This window comes from Gorilla gorilla, chromosome 2 (genome assembly GCF_029281585.2).
Source record: "Gorilla gorilla gorilla isolate KB3781 chromosome 2, NHGRI_mGorGor1-v2.1_pri, whole genome shotgun sequence".
In the NCBI taxonomy this organism is placed as follows: domain Eukaryota; kingdom Metazoa; phylum Chordata; class Mammalia; order Primates; family Hominidae; genus Gorilla; species Gorilla gorilla.
In genome coordinates this window covers 99,647,478-99,660,410 of record NC_086017.1, presented here as the reverse complement: position 1 = coordinate 99,660,410, position 12,933 = coordinate 99,647,478, and the positions used below count along the sequence as shown (strand labels likewise).

Below are 12,933 nucleotides of genomic sequence, written 5' to 3'. Positions count from 1 at the left end.
AGAGTGTATTAGCCCATTGAAGTTTCACTTACATCCTGCACTTATACTGTACTCTGTGATTCCAATCTCTTGTTAGCCAGTATAAATTTAGGAACCAAGAAGAAGATGGGCTTCTTTTACTGATGTATTGAATAATCTACTGAGACAATTTACTGCTCATCCCTGCAGCCTTGGGCTTGGTGGGTTTGGAGGTATAAATGGCCTAAAGGAGGTGCACATATACTATAGTCATGGTTCCATTACATGGGAAGCTGAAACCACAGCCTGCCTATTTGGGGCTTCTTATGCTACTGAAATAGGATTAGAGAATAAGATCAGTCTTTTGTTCAGAGTGCTTAATCCCAATCATAAAGAAAAAATTAGTATGCATCTACACCACAATGGCAAAGGAAGATGAATCCAGAGGATTCACTAGGGTGCCTCTAATTATTCTCATGTCCAGTAATAACCATCAATGGAAAACTGCATCAATGCAATACAGATCCACTGAAGATATGGATCCTAAAGAAATTCATATTCGGATTACTCTACTAGGAAGAGATGCTGTCAGAGGGTAAGATGTGCTGCTTTTTACAGATGAGATGTGGTCAGAGGTTAAGAAGAATATGGAATGGTTGTTGTAAGAATAATGATATAATTATTTGTTTAGGTCTAGTGACCAGGCACATAGTTGAACAATTTAGCAGCTATGACTTAAGCTAATCATTCTCTTTTCCTTTAATTCTCTGTTACATTATCTGAGAAACACAGATAATTGTTTGTGTTACACTTTTGGTTCCATGGGGAAGTATAAATAAACTGAGATTATCCCTCAATGACAGTATGTCTTCCCTGGGCTGATGGTAGCATTTTTTTCCTCTGAGCAAAGACTGGGAACAGATGAAGACTGGAAAAAAAGAGTGGAATGTGGTTGATAATCTCCATTTGTTCTTCTCCATCTTTAGGCTGTTTTCTGCACTTTGCTACTTGCTGTATGTCTTTAGAGGCTTGCCCTTACAGTTCAACCTCGACTCCATAAACTCTAGCTTTTAGTGGAGTTTGGCCAATGTCGACAGTAACAGGTGAGATGGGAGGGTTGATGGTAAAAACAATTGGGTTGCAATCTTTGTAGTTGCTGCTTCTCTCTACAAATGGGGTTCCTGTTGTGTGGGTCTAAATCAGACTCGGCTTTCATCTTTTATTCCTTGCTTTTTCATGGATGGTAAAAGATTACAAAGATCCGAGTAGCTGGGTACCTCAATATTACCTTCTCCTTAATACCTGGCACACTCTTTAGAAGTTTATTCATTACATTGACTTCAAAATCCCACAAGTATGCCTCCTGTTTTCAATAGACTGTGACTAATAACTCTAGTCTTATCAGATAAGGAAGAATAAGAGACTGCTTTTGCTTCCAAAGGAGCTGCAGAAAAATTTAGGGATAAAAGGTTCTCAGGCTCACTTGAGTACACAGATATACCAACCCCATGCCTTGCAGTTCTGCTTTTTCCCCATTAATACCCTCATTTTACATAATATACTTGGTGCAATTTCATTTCCATCTTGACTGGTGATTCTGCCACCTGTGCAATTAGATTTTAGGACTAATTAACAACCATGTTTTCCCTGCAGCTTCAATAAGTAAAATATTATTTTAAATTATTGTTGTCTTGTTGCTTGCTCTCTGTGTCTTGAATGTGGAGTTCAATGATCTGAACTTCCTTTTCTGTAATTTCTCCAGTGTCAGCAGAAGTGGTCATTCCACCTTGCAGTTTAAGTAAGCATCATGATTGTCATGGTGAATGATCAAGTGAATCTATTCCTCGATTTTCTGAAGTCTTCCTTTTGATTGGCACTTTATTCCAAGCAACCATAAGTGATAATTCATATAATCATAACACCCCTGCAAATCATTGATTAACAATATCCCACTCATACAGGCAAGCAATTCATCTCAGAAATCCAACTGGAGGATTTTTATCTTGGGACGACCGCTGGTTTCAAGAATGTAATTAGTTAATTCAGACCAGGAAAGCAAACGCTACTCTGAATATTTAAAAGACATAATTTAATTCAGGGAATCAGTTACATTGTTAGTGGAATAGCCAAGAAACAAACAGGGAAGTATGAAAGAGAGTCCAAGGTGAGCAATAGCAGGAATCTTTTGCCATTGCTAAGCTAGAGGGACAAATAAAAAAAGTGTTGTTTTCAAAGCTCAGGAGCCTGGATCATTCACTGGAACCAATACTCACAGGAGACCAGTCTTGGGGAAGCAGTTGCCAGGGATGGCACCTGATACTGCTTAAATTCAACCAGAAGCCACTTGACTCAGACGTCTAGAAAATGCAGCCTTGAGTAGGTCAGTGTTTGTTTGATACTAATTTGAGCAGGAGAAAAGAGAGGAATCCACTTGAGGTCAAACAAGCCAAGGGATGGCAGAATGTTAATGGGCTTTGTAAAATTCCACCTCACTTAGAAGATAATTGAGATCTTATTTCCTAACACTTGTCAGAATAGATCTCAACCCAAGTCTTCACTTACTTATTCCTTTCCTATGTAATTTCACTTTTATCCAGTGTGGATTTGTAGAAAGTAAAGGTAACAATCCCAAACAACTCATGTAAATATAAAACTTGTTACTTTTAAGCAGGTGGAAAAATTGTTAAAACTTCTATGTTATTCAACCAAAAAAATTGCTACCAGTTTCTAAACAAATGTTTTCTACAAGTACTTCCCCATCTATAGTTTTGCAAGTTCTTACAAGAGCTTGCATCCTACTACTTTCAATCATAAGAGAGGCTTCAGAATCCATTCTCTGCTGGTTAGATGATATATGAATCTACAAGTAAATGATTCTGTGGGTCATTTCTTAGGCATCTATAAAACTGGAACCTGACACTTAAAGTGGTCATAATTCAGTCCAATATGTGATGTCCTTTCAATCAATAACTAACAAAGAATAGATTACATAAGTAACCCTTAGCTGAAAGTCTCAGATAGATATTGTCATTGTGGCCTTTGAATAGAATTAATACCATCAGAAACAGAACGGGTTTATATCTATCATCAGAATAACATATGTGTCTTCCATTTGTTGTTAAGACAATTTCCTATTATCTCTTTTGACTAATAATCAAGACTTTTCCCCTGCTTAATAAGATGACCTTATGCCGGAAACCTGAAGGTAGCATTGTTATCTTGTGCATAACAATGTCACAGTCAGATTTGGTGTATGTTTTTCTTTAAGTTTATGGACTGCTACATGTGGCCATTCATAGCAGTAAAATTTGAATGTTAGTGCTCAGCCTTGGAAGCATTCTGCCAATGGTTAATTTAGCTTATTTTATGTGAATACATATGACATTTTACTTCTCTTTCCAAGAAACAATCTCTAGTTTTTACCAGCAAATACTCAAAAATAGTGATTCCATAACCTTCCTGCAGTTTATCCCAGTACCGTGGGAGAATTCTTTCTAATCTGGTGCCTTAGGCTAGATTTCTCTTGTACTATTTTCAGTAAAAAGAAAATTACAATTCATTGTTTTCTCATAAGCCAGAGTCAGTTATTGTTCCTTATCTCCTTTTCCTTTATTTTTGTAGTGTCAATTCTACTTTCAATCAAATGTGTCTTCTACTATTGCTTTTATGTTAAGAAATGTAACATTCTTACATAGACTCTGTGTGTTTCATAAGTTTTGTGTTTTACACGTGTATTTACATTCTTCAAATTTTCTTCAAAATCTGAAATGTTACTCCTTTTTATTTCTCTTTTTCCTACAGAATTTTGCTCATACCTTTATTATAAATAAACTTAGGTTCTGTTTATATATCTACTTCCTCACCCCTCTCAAAGAGGAAGGATGAGAATTTCTTATCAGTGCCTTGGTTCAAAGTGCTTCTTAGAGCCTGGCACAGAGTAGAACTCAACAACTATTTGATTCACTAGATGAATGACTATAAGCATAAATGTAGTGCTTACAGGTAGGCAGTATGAAATTGCTAGACAGAACCTGCCAGCTTCTATATCTGACCCGAATGTAGCTCTATACCAAATAATTAGTCTACAGGTAGACTCAGACCAGTGAGTTGATGTTTTCTACATATGGAAACTCTTTATATATATACATGTTTTTTCAACTAAAAGTGAGGTGGTGATTTTCTTGCTATAATAGAAACTCCCTCCTATGTTTACCTAAATCCTCCCATAAAATACTGTGAGATGCAAGTAAACAGTGAAAAATCTTATTTTGCCACTATTATTTTGTTAGTGACTAACAGTGCTTAAAACATTGTAATGTTCAGTATTTGTTGCATTGCTTAATATATGAATTCTTATTTTTATAGATTACAGCCTATGTCCTTTGTAACACATAAAATAACAGAGTGAATAGAACAATACCTTATAGTAGCCAAAATGTAACTAAAAATATATTTAGTAAACTTATATTCAGCTTCTGTTCTTAGTAATAAAGAAGATAATAGCTAATTATTTTTGATCATTTATAATAGGACCAGAAACAGTAATAAGAACATTATATAGATTGTGTTTTTAATCTCTAAACAAGTCTTAAGGTAGAGAGTCTCCTATTCTATAGATAAGAAATCTGAAACACATAGAGACTGAGAAAATTACCCTAAATTATATACCTCATAACTGACCTTGTCAGGATTTGAACAATGTTTGACTCAATGTCCATGATCTTTACTATGCTATGTGAACTCTCAAAGCATAAAGGGAACTTAGTATTTTCAGTGAATGTGAATGTGCTGCAGGCAAAAATACAGGCTCAACTATTTGTATTAGCAAGGTGAGTCAAGTTGAAGATGTTCTTTCATTTTATTTTATACATAAATATGTTTATTATGCTTTGAAATAAATTGTATTCTTCCTACTATGCAAGGATGCCTTCTCAACCAAAGCAATATGTGCACTTTCAACAAGCCTGCAATAGGATGGTATTGAACATCTATAACACACTCAGCCAAAACTAGGGCGCAAAAGGAATTCTACCCTCAGAAATTACCCGTTGTTTTAAAAGATGTGTTTGTGTATTTTCTTTCTTGAGGAAAAGCCTTACTAGGTTGTTTTGCAACTTTAATTTTCCACAAAGAATCAATCAGAATTTCATTTCATTTCACAGCTATGTTATATAACTTTAAATTATTAAAAATCATTAACACATATAATGGGTACATATTTTAAGAAAATTTGACTTATAATAGGCCATTAACTCAACATGTGACATTTGCTATTTCCTCCCCAAATACTATTATTGCAGAAGTTACATTATTTGTGAAATAATATGCAGTTATATTGATAGCATAAATCTGTAATAGACTAAAGAACACAGTCCAACTTTGCTTCAATGAGAACAATAAATTTATCAGTTGTCTTGTTTTATTTAATGCTTACTTATTCTTTCATTTTTCGATGTTAAGTTATATACTTGGTTGTCTCCTCTGTCTCTCCCTCTCTCTCTGTTTCTCTCATTTACTCATTGTCTTTTTAAAATAAGACTAAAGGTATGATTTTCTTTAATGCAAAATCTGCAGATTTTACCTTGAACCTGTTTATATCCTTAGAAAATACTTGCCTTTCTTTAAATTCGAGGATAAAATGTTTCTTTATGGACTAAGAAAAGTATTACAGAACCAAATGCTTTAGGGAAGGGATATAATTTAGAAAGGTTTCTTAAAATGCACTGAAATCACAGCAGAGGAAAGTAGGTCTCCACTTTCTCAGCAGGTTGCTTGTAAATCCAAATGACGTGCACAACGTATTGAAATATTCCGTGACGGACTCGCCACATTTACTGCAGCATTAATATAAGAAGCTCCTCCAATGGTTCACCTTCTTGCTTACTGATGAGTGGAATTGTTTGTGTCTCCACTGGGACTATAATTGGCACTCACCCTTCCCTCAGCCTTTCAGAAAATTGGCATTTCTTTTCAGGAAATTCTAAAGCAAAGGAGGAACTAAATGAGGGCAGGAGGATCTTTTAAATAGGTGAGATCATCCATCAAGTACCAAGTCTTCCACATTCTCAAGATTTATTTGGGTAGCAACTATTATCTCTTGCACAATGGATGTGAAAGAAGTTATAACAATATTTTTGCATATTGCTTCCTATATTACCTATATAAATTAGAGTCAATTTACAGCTTTTTTCTAAAGCAATGCTTTCTGCCTCTAAATTCATCTGCTGTGAAAAATGAATCATCTTTGTTGACCCATACACAAACTGCATTTATAGATCATTTTAATGATATAATAAGCTTTTATTTTAACAAATTCTTTCTTGAATAGTCAAGTTTTCTTATACATAATAATTTTCTACTTAAAACAAACTCTAACAATATATAATAATACCACAATTGTTTATTGAACATTCAGGCACCAGTCACTATGTTCAGCATTTTATACATATTACCTCTTAATCCTAATATTCATTTATTTCAATATTACTATCCTCATTTTACTAGTAAAGTAATTGAGAATTAGGGAAACCAGGTGATAGTTTCAATAACCCATTTCTTAAAAAAAGTAATTGGGCAAGATTTCAATCTAGGTTACTTTGGCTCAAGTATTTGATCTCCTAGCCTGCATCTTGTTTTATTAAGGAGAGTATTGTTCACCTACATATTTGCCAGTTGAGAAGAAACATATTTCACAAAGGAATCTTGTTGTTTTAAAAATATATTCTGCAGTGTTGCCTCTTATATGTCAAATATATTTTCCTTAAAAACATTTTTAGTTTGCTTTGCACTCCACTGCACACTATTAAATACCCATAAAGTTGTTTATATTTCATTTTAACCCTTGCAATTATCATAAGGTCAGTAATGATGATGCTTCTTTTACTCCTGATTTTATTAAACAATATCTTCTCTCTTATTTTCTTCATCAACCAATTTTGACTATTATGTTGATCTGTTTCAAAGAAAAAAAACAACATTTGGTTCATTGTTTTGTTCATTTTGATTTGTTTTCTATTTTCTTGATTTCTACTGCAATATTTATTATTTTCTTCTTTCTTCTTGCTTGGAGTTTAGTTTGTTTATAATTTTGTTCAATAATACTACATATACTTGCTAATTTTTATATCGTTTTACTTATTACTGAAAACTGGTGTACTAAAGCTTTCAAATCTTATTGTTGCATTTTTAAATACTTCCTTCATTATGTCTGTTATTAATCCATAAATTTGGGGGCTCTGTTGTTCCCTGAATATAGGTCTGAAATCATCAGATCTTCCTGATGAATTGTTTTTATTATTATAACATCCTCATCTTTGACTCCTGTAACTTTTTTCTTTGTTTTAAAGTCAATTTGTTCTATTAGCACAGCCATTCGTGCTATTTTGTCATTCCTGCTGGCATTATATATTTCTCTGTACTTTTACTATTGATCTATTTATTCCTTTGAATCTCAAACTTTCTTATTGCAGTTGATATGACATAGTGTATGACTTTTTTTTTTTTTTTTTTTGAGACGGAGTCTCACCCTGTCACCCAGGCTGGAGTGCAGTGGCATCATCTCAGCTCACTGCAATCTCCATCTCCTGGGTTCAAGAGATTCTCTTGCCTCAGCCTCCCAAGTAGCTGGAATTACAGTTATGTGCCACCGTGCCAGGCTAATTTTTGTATTTTTAGTAGAGACGGGTTTTGTCATGTTGGTTAGGCTCGTCTCGAACCCCTGACCTCAGGTGATCTGCCCACCTTGGCTTCCCAAAGTGCTAGGATTATAGGTGTGAGCCACCTTCAGTGGCATCAGCGTTACTTTAGGCACTGGCTTCCTAATTTCTCTCCTGGGAATATTTCCCAATAATCATGAAAGCCCTTAATTAGCCACTAAACCTTTACACTCAGAAAATATTAAGTGCTTCTGTTTTCCTAGCTTAACACTGACTGGTGAAGTTTTTTGTATAGTAGGCCTAACAGAATCTGAAAAAAATGATACTATGGAACTGGCTTTTTAATCTTATTAGATTTGAATTTAGTAATGGTCTCGTTATCAGTGAAAAATGGAAAGTACAACACAGATTATCCTTAGCATGTAGTTGTAAAAGGGTTAGCTAAATGATCACATATAGCTAAGTACTTATATAAGGAAAACTATGGGAGAACAGGTAATTGTAGCAATACAAGATAAGGGAGGAAAACAGTACAAGAATTGTGGAATGGGCTGGCATCTTCTAAGTGCAGTGGAAAACCTGAAGAAGGAAAATGACAGACTAACTGCTTTAAATTTCCAGTTTAAGGCCAGGGATCAGAAATAATTCGTTATAGTTTCACAGCTAACATTTGTGAAAACCAAACCCAAAGTCTAACCTTTTTCGTAGCTGTATTATTTAACAGAGAAATCAATTCACAGTCTCATCAGTTATTTTTCATTAGGGTATTGGTTTGGAACAAGTAGAACTCTGAGAATAAGAATGGAACATTTGGCAGGTGTCGATAAACCTGAATACCTTGTCTTCTCTCATGGTTTGAATTACATTCCCCACCACATTCATATATTGAAGTCCTAACCCCAGTACCCCAGAATGTGACCTTATTTGGAAATAAGATCCTTGCATATTTAATTCATTAAGATAAGGCCAATAAGGTAGGCCCTAATCTGACTGATATCCGCATGAAAAGAAGAAATGCAGACATGGAGACAGATTACACATATGGAGAATGACATGTGCACCTGAGGTAGAGATCAGAGTGATGCATCTACAAGCCAAGGAGCACGAAGATTGCCAGCAAACCACCAGAAGCCAGTAGAGAGGCATGGAACAGATTCTCACAGCCTTCAGAAGAAACCAACCCTGTTGATAGCTTGATCTTGGACTTTTAGGTTCCAGAACTGTGAGACAATAAATTTCTGTTGTGCAAACCACCTAGTTTATGAAACTCTTTTAGCCCTAGAAAATGTCATTCTTCAAACAAACCAAGGCCAACCAGGAACTCTGCTAGGAGATGATCAGATCTACAATGTTATTGTTACCGCCCACGCATTCATCATAATCTTCTTTATGGTAATACTAATCATAATTGGGGGTTTCGGCAACTGGCTAGTCCCGCTGATAATTGGTGCACCCGATACGGCATTCCCTCGGATAAATAATATGAGCTTTTAACTTCCCCCTCCATCTGTTCTACTCCTACTTTCATCCTCAATAGTGGAAGCCGGTGCTGGAACCGGCTGAACAGTTCATCCCTCTTCAGCGGAAACCTAGCACATGCAGGAGCCTCTGTGGATCTGACCATCTTCTCACTCCACTAGGCAGGGGTTTCTTCTATTTTAGGGGCCATTAACTTTATTACCACAGTCATTAACACAAAACCCCCAGCCATATCAAACACCACTTTTCATCTGATCAGTCCTCATTATGGCAGTCCTTCTACTCCTTTCTCTTCCAGTCCTATAGCTGCCGACATTACTGTGCTATTAATTGACTGTGACCTCAACACTACTTTTTTTGACCCTGCTGGAGGGGGTGACCTTATCTTGTATCAACATTTATTCTGATTCTTTGGTAACCCTGAAGTGTATATCCTTCTCCTATCAAGCTTCGAGATAATCTCCAGTTCGTAACATATTATTCTGGAAAAAAGGAATCATTTGGGTATATGGGCATAGTGTGAGCCATTATATCAATTGGCGTCTTAGGACGTATCGTATGGGCTCACCATATATTTACAATAGGAATAGACATAGACACAGAGCATACTTCACGTCCACTACCATAATTATTGCTATCCCTGCTGGTGTCAAAATATTTAGCTGATTAGCTACACTGCATGGCAGTAACATCAAATTATCTCCCACAATATTCTGAGCCCTGGGATTCATCTTCCTTTTCACAGCAGGAGGTCTAGCCTGCATTGTACTAGCTAATTCATCACTTGATACTGTCTTACATGATACATATTATGTTGTAGCCCATTTCCACTATGTCCTATCAATAGGAGAGGTATTCGCCATCAAGGAGGCTTTGTCCACTGATTCCCCCAATTTTCAGGTTATATACTTAATCAGACCTACGCTAAAATCCACTTCACCTTTGTACTTACAGGCGTTAATGTAACCGTTTTCCCATGGCACTTCCTCGGCCTATCGGTATGCCCTGGTATTACTCCGATTATCCTGATGCATCCGCCACGTGAAATATTCTCTCATCTGTAGGCTCATTTATCTCACTAACAGCAGTTATACTAATAATCTTCATAAAATAAAAAGTTCTAACAATTGAACATTCATCTACTAATTTAGAGTGGCTTTACGGCCGTCCACCACCTTACCACACATTCGAAGAGCCAACCTACGTGAAAACCTAAACGAGAACGGAAGGAATTGAATCCCCAGAAACTGGTTTCAAGCCAATCCCATAACCTCTATGACTTTCTCGATAAGATACTAGTAAAATCTTTACATAACTTTGTAAAAGTTAATTTATAGGTAAATCCTGTAGGTCTTAATGGCTCATCCATTTCAAGTAGGCCTTTGAGACGCTACATCCCCTATTATAGAAGAACTGCTCACTTTCCATGACCACACTCTTATATTTTCTTAATTAGTTCTTAATTAATTAGTTCTTAATTAGTTCCCTGGTCCTCTCTATTATCTCCCTAATAGTCAGAACAAAATTAACTCATACTAGCACCATATATGCCTGAGAAACCGAGGCTGTCTGAACTGTCTTACCTGCCATTATCTTAATTTTAATTGCCCTCCCATCCTTACGTATTCTGTACATAACAGATGAGCTTAACAACCCTTCTCTTACCGTCAAAGCAAATGATATTGAAGCTATGAACATACAGACTGAAGAATTAGGCTTTGATTCTTACATAGTCCCAAGAGCAGACTTAAAGCCAGGAGAATGTCACCTCCTCGAAGTTGATAACCAAACAACTCTCCCAGTAGAGATCCCCATCCGTATATTAATCTCATCTGAAGATGCCCTGCACTCATGAACAATCCCCTCACTGGGCCTCAAAACAGATGCAATCCCTGGACGCTTAAATCAAACTACCTTGACTGCTACATGACCAGGCCTTTATTATGGACAGTGCTCAGAAATTTGTAGGTCTAATCACAGTTTTATACCTATTGTCCTTGAATTAATCTCCTTAAAATGCTTTGAAACCTGATCCATATCCACACTATAATACAAGTGTAAAGCTACCAAGCATTAACCTTTTAAGTTGAAGACTGAGGTGATCTATACCTCTCTGCAGTGAATGCCTCAACTAGATACTTCTACATGATCCATGTTATCCTGTCAACAATGATAACTTTATTCTCCATTTATTCAGTTAAAATGATCAAATTTCAATTATCATATACCCCCTACACCAAAAATAATCAAAATACAAAACATAAAGCCCCCTGATAATTAAAACGAATGAAAATCTATTCACCTCTTTTACTACCCTGACAATTCTAGGTCTACCTGAAGTAGTATTAATCATTTTATTCCCCACCATACTATTTCCAACCTCCATTCATCTAATTAGTAACGGATTGATTTCCATTCGACAAAGATTAGTTCAACTTGTATTAAAACACATAATAATTACCCATAACATTAAAGGACGAACCTGATCCCTTATACTGATCTCCCTAATACTCTTCATTGCCTCAACCAATCTCCTCAGGCTTCTACCCCATTCATTTACACCAACTATCCAATTATCAAAAAATCTAGGTATAGCAATCCCCTTATGAGCAGGCACAGTAATTACAGGCTTCTGCTTTAAAACAAAAGTCTCCTTAGCTCACTTTTTACCACAAGGAACACCTATGCCACTTATCCCTATACTAGTGATCACTGAAACTATTAGCCTATTCATTCAACCAATGGCATTAGCTGTGCAATTAACAGCCAAAATTACAGCCGGACACCTACTAATACATTTAATCAGAGGAGCTACACTAGCATTATCAACTATTAGTCTTTCCACAGCTTCAATCGCTCTCATTATTCTAATCCTACTGACCATTCTCAAATTTGCCATAGCCCTTATTCAGGCTTATGTCTTTACACTGCTAGTAAGCCTTTATCTATCTGATAACACATAATGACACACCAAACACATGCCTACTATATAGTCAAACCCAGCCCCTGACCACTAACAGGAGCTCTCTCAGCTCTCCTAATGACATCTGCCTGGCCATGTGATTTCACTTTAACTCTATCACTCTTTTAACCTATACATAATATAGGTTATCTTATCTACCAGATTATTGAGGGCCTCCTATGCATCCTGTTGGTGAGTATCCAATTAATTTGTGTCTTTTCCTGTAGAAGCAGCCTTCCTTCTCTGACTGAGGATTTTAAGCTTCTCTTTACAGAGATAAAAAGAGTACCTACATTATTTAAAACAATTATGTTTAGGCCACAAATTACAGTGTAAGATGCCACCATTGAAAACAGCTTCCTGAATCCAGTGGGGAATAATAGAGTCTTTGAGAAGCAAAGAACAATGGCAATACTTCACCTTCAGAAACAAGATAAGCTTTGTTACTATAGCATGATTGGAATAGTAGTGAGAATGATTTTACCCAAAGAAGCATTTGTGGTTACTTATTGATAGTCATCACTGTGACTGATGCGTGTGTATTTACTAAACTGTTGCCTTATTCATTCGGCAGCGGCCCTAGGAGGTAATAGTATAAGTAATCCTCCCAGTCAGCAGAACTTTAAACATTAATTTTGAGTGTTCACTGTCTGAAAGAAATGGCCAGAGACACATATCTACATAATTTCATGGGCAGTGACTAATGATTTGGCTGAATTTCAGAGGAAAAAACAACAACACTAGTGACATGTTCTGGAGTAGAAATATTAGAATGGACCTTTTGTAAAGGCACAAATTAATTGCATACTCACCAACAGGATGCATAGGAGGCTCTCAATAATCAAGTAGATAAGATAACCTATACTATGTATGCCAGCC

General features: G+C 36.0%; 1 pseudogene; it reads left to right on the top strand.

The window, feature by feature from the left end:
* The first annotated feature begins 380 nt into the window (after window positions 1–380).
* Window positions 381–12,055, top strand: LOC129532513 (ATP synthase subunit a-like; annotated as a pseudogene).
* The last annotated feature ends 878 nt before the right edge of the window (window positions 12,056–12,933 follow it).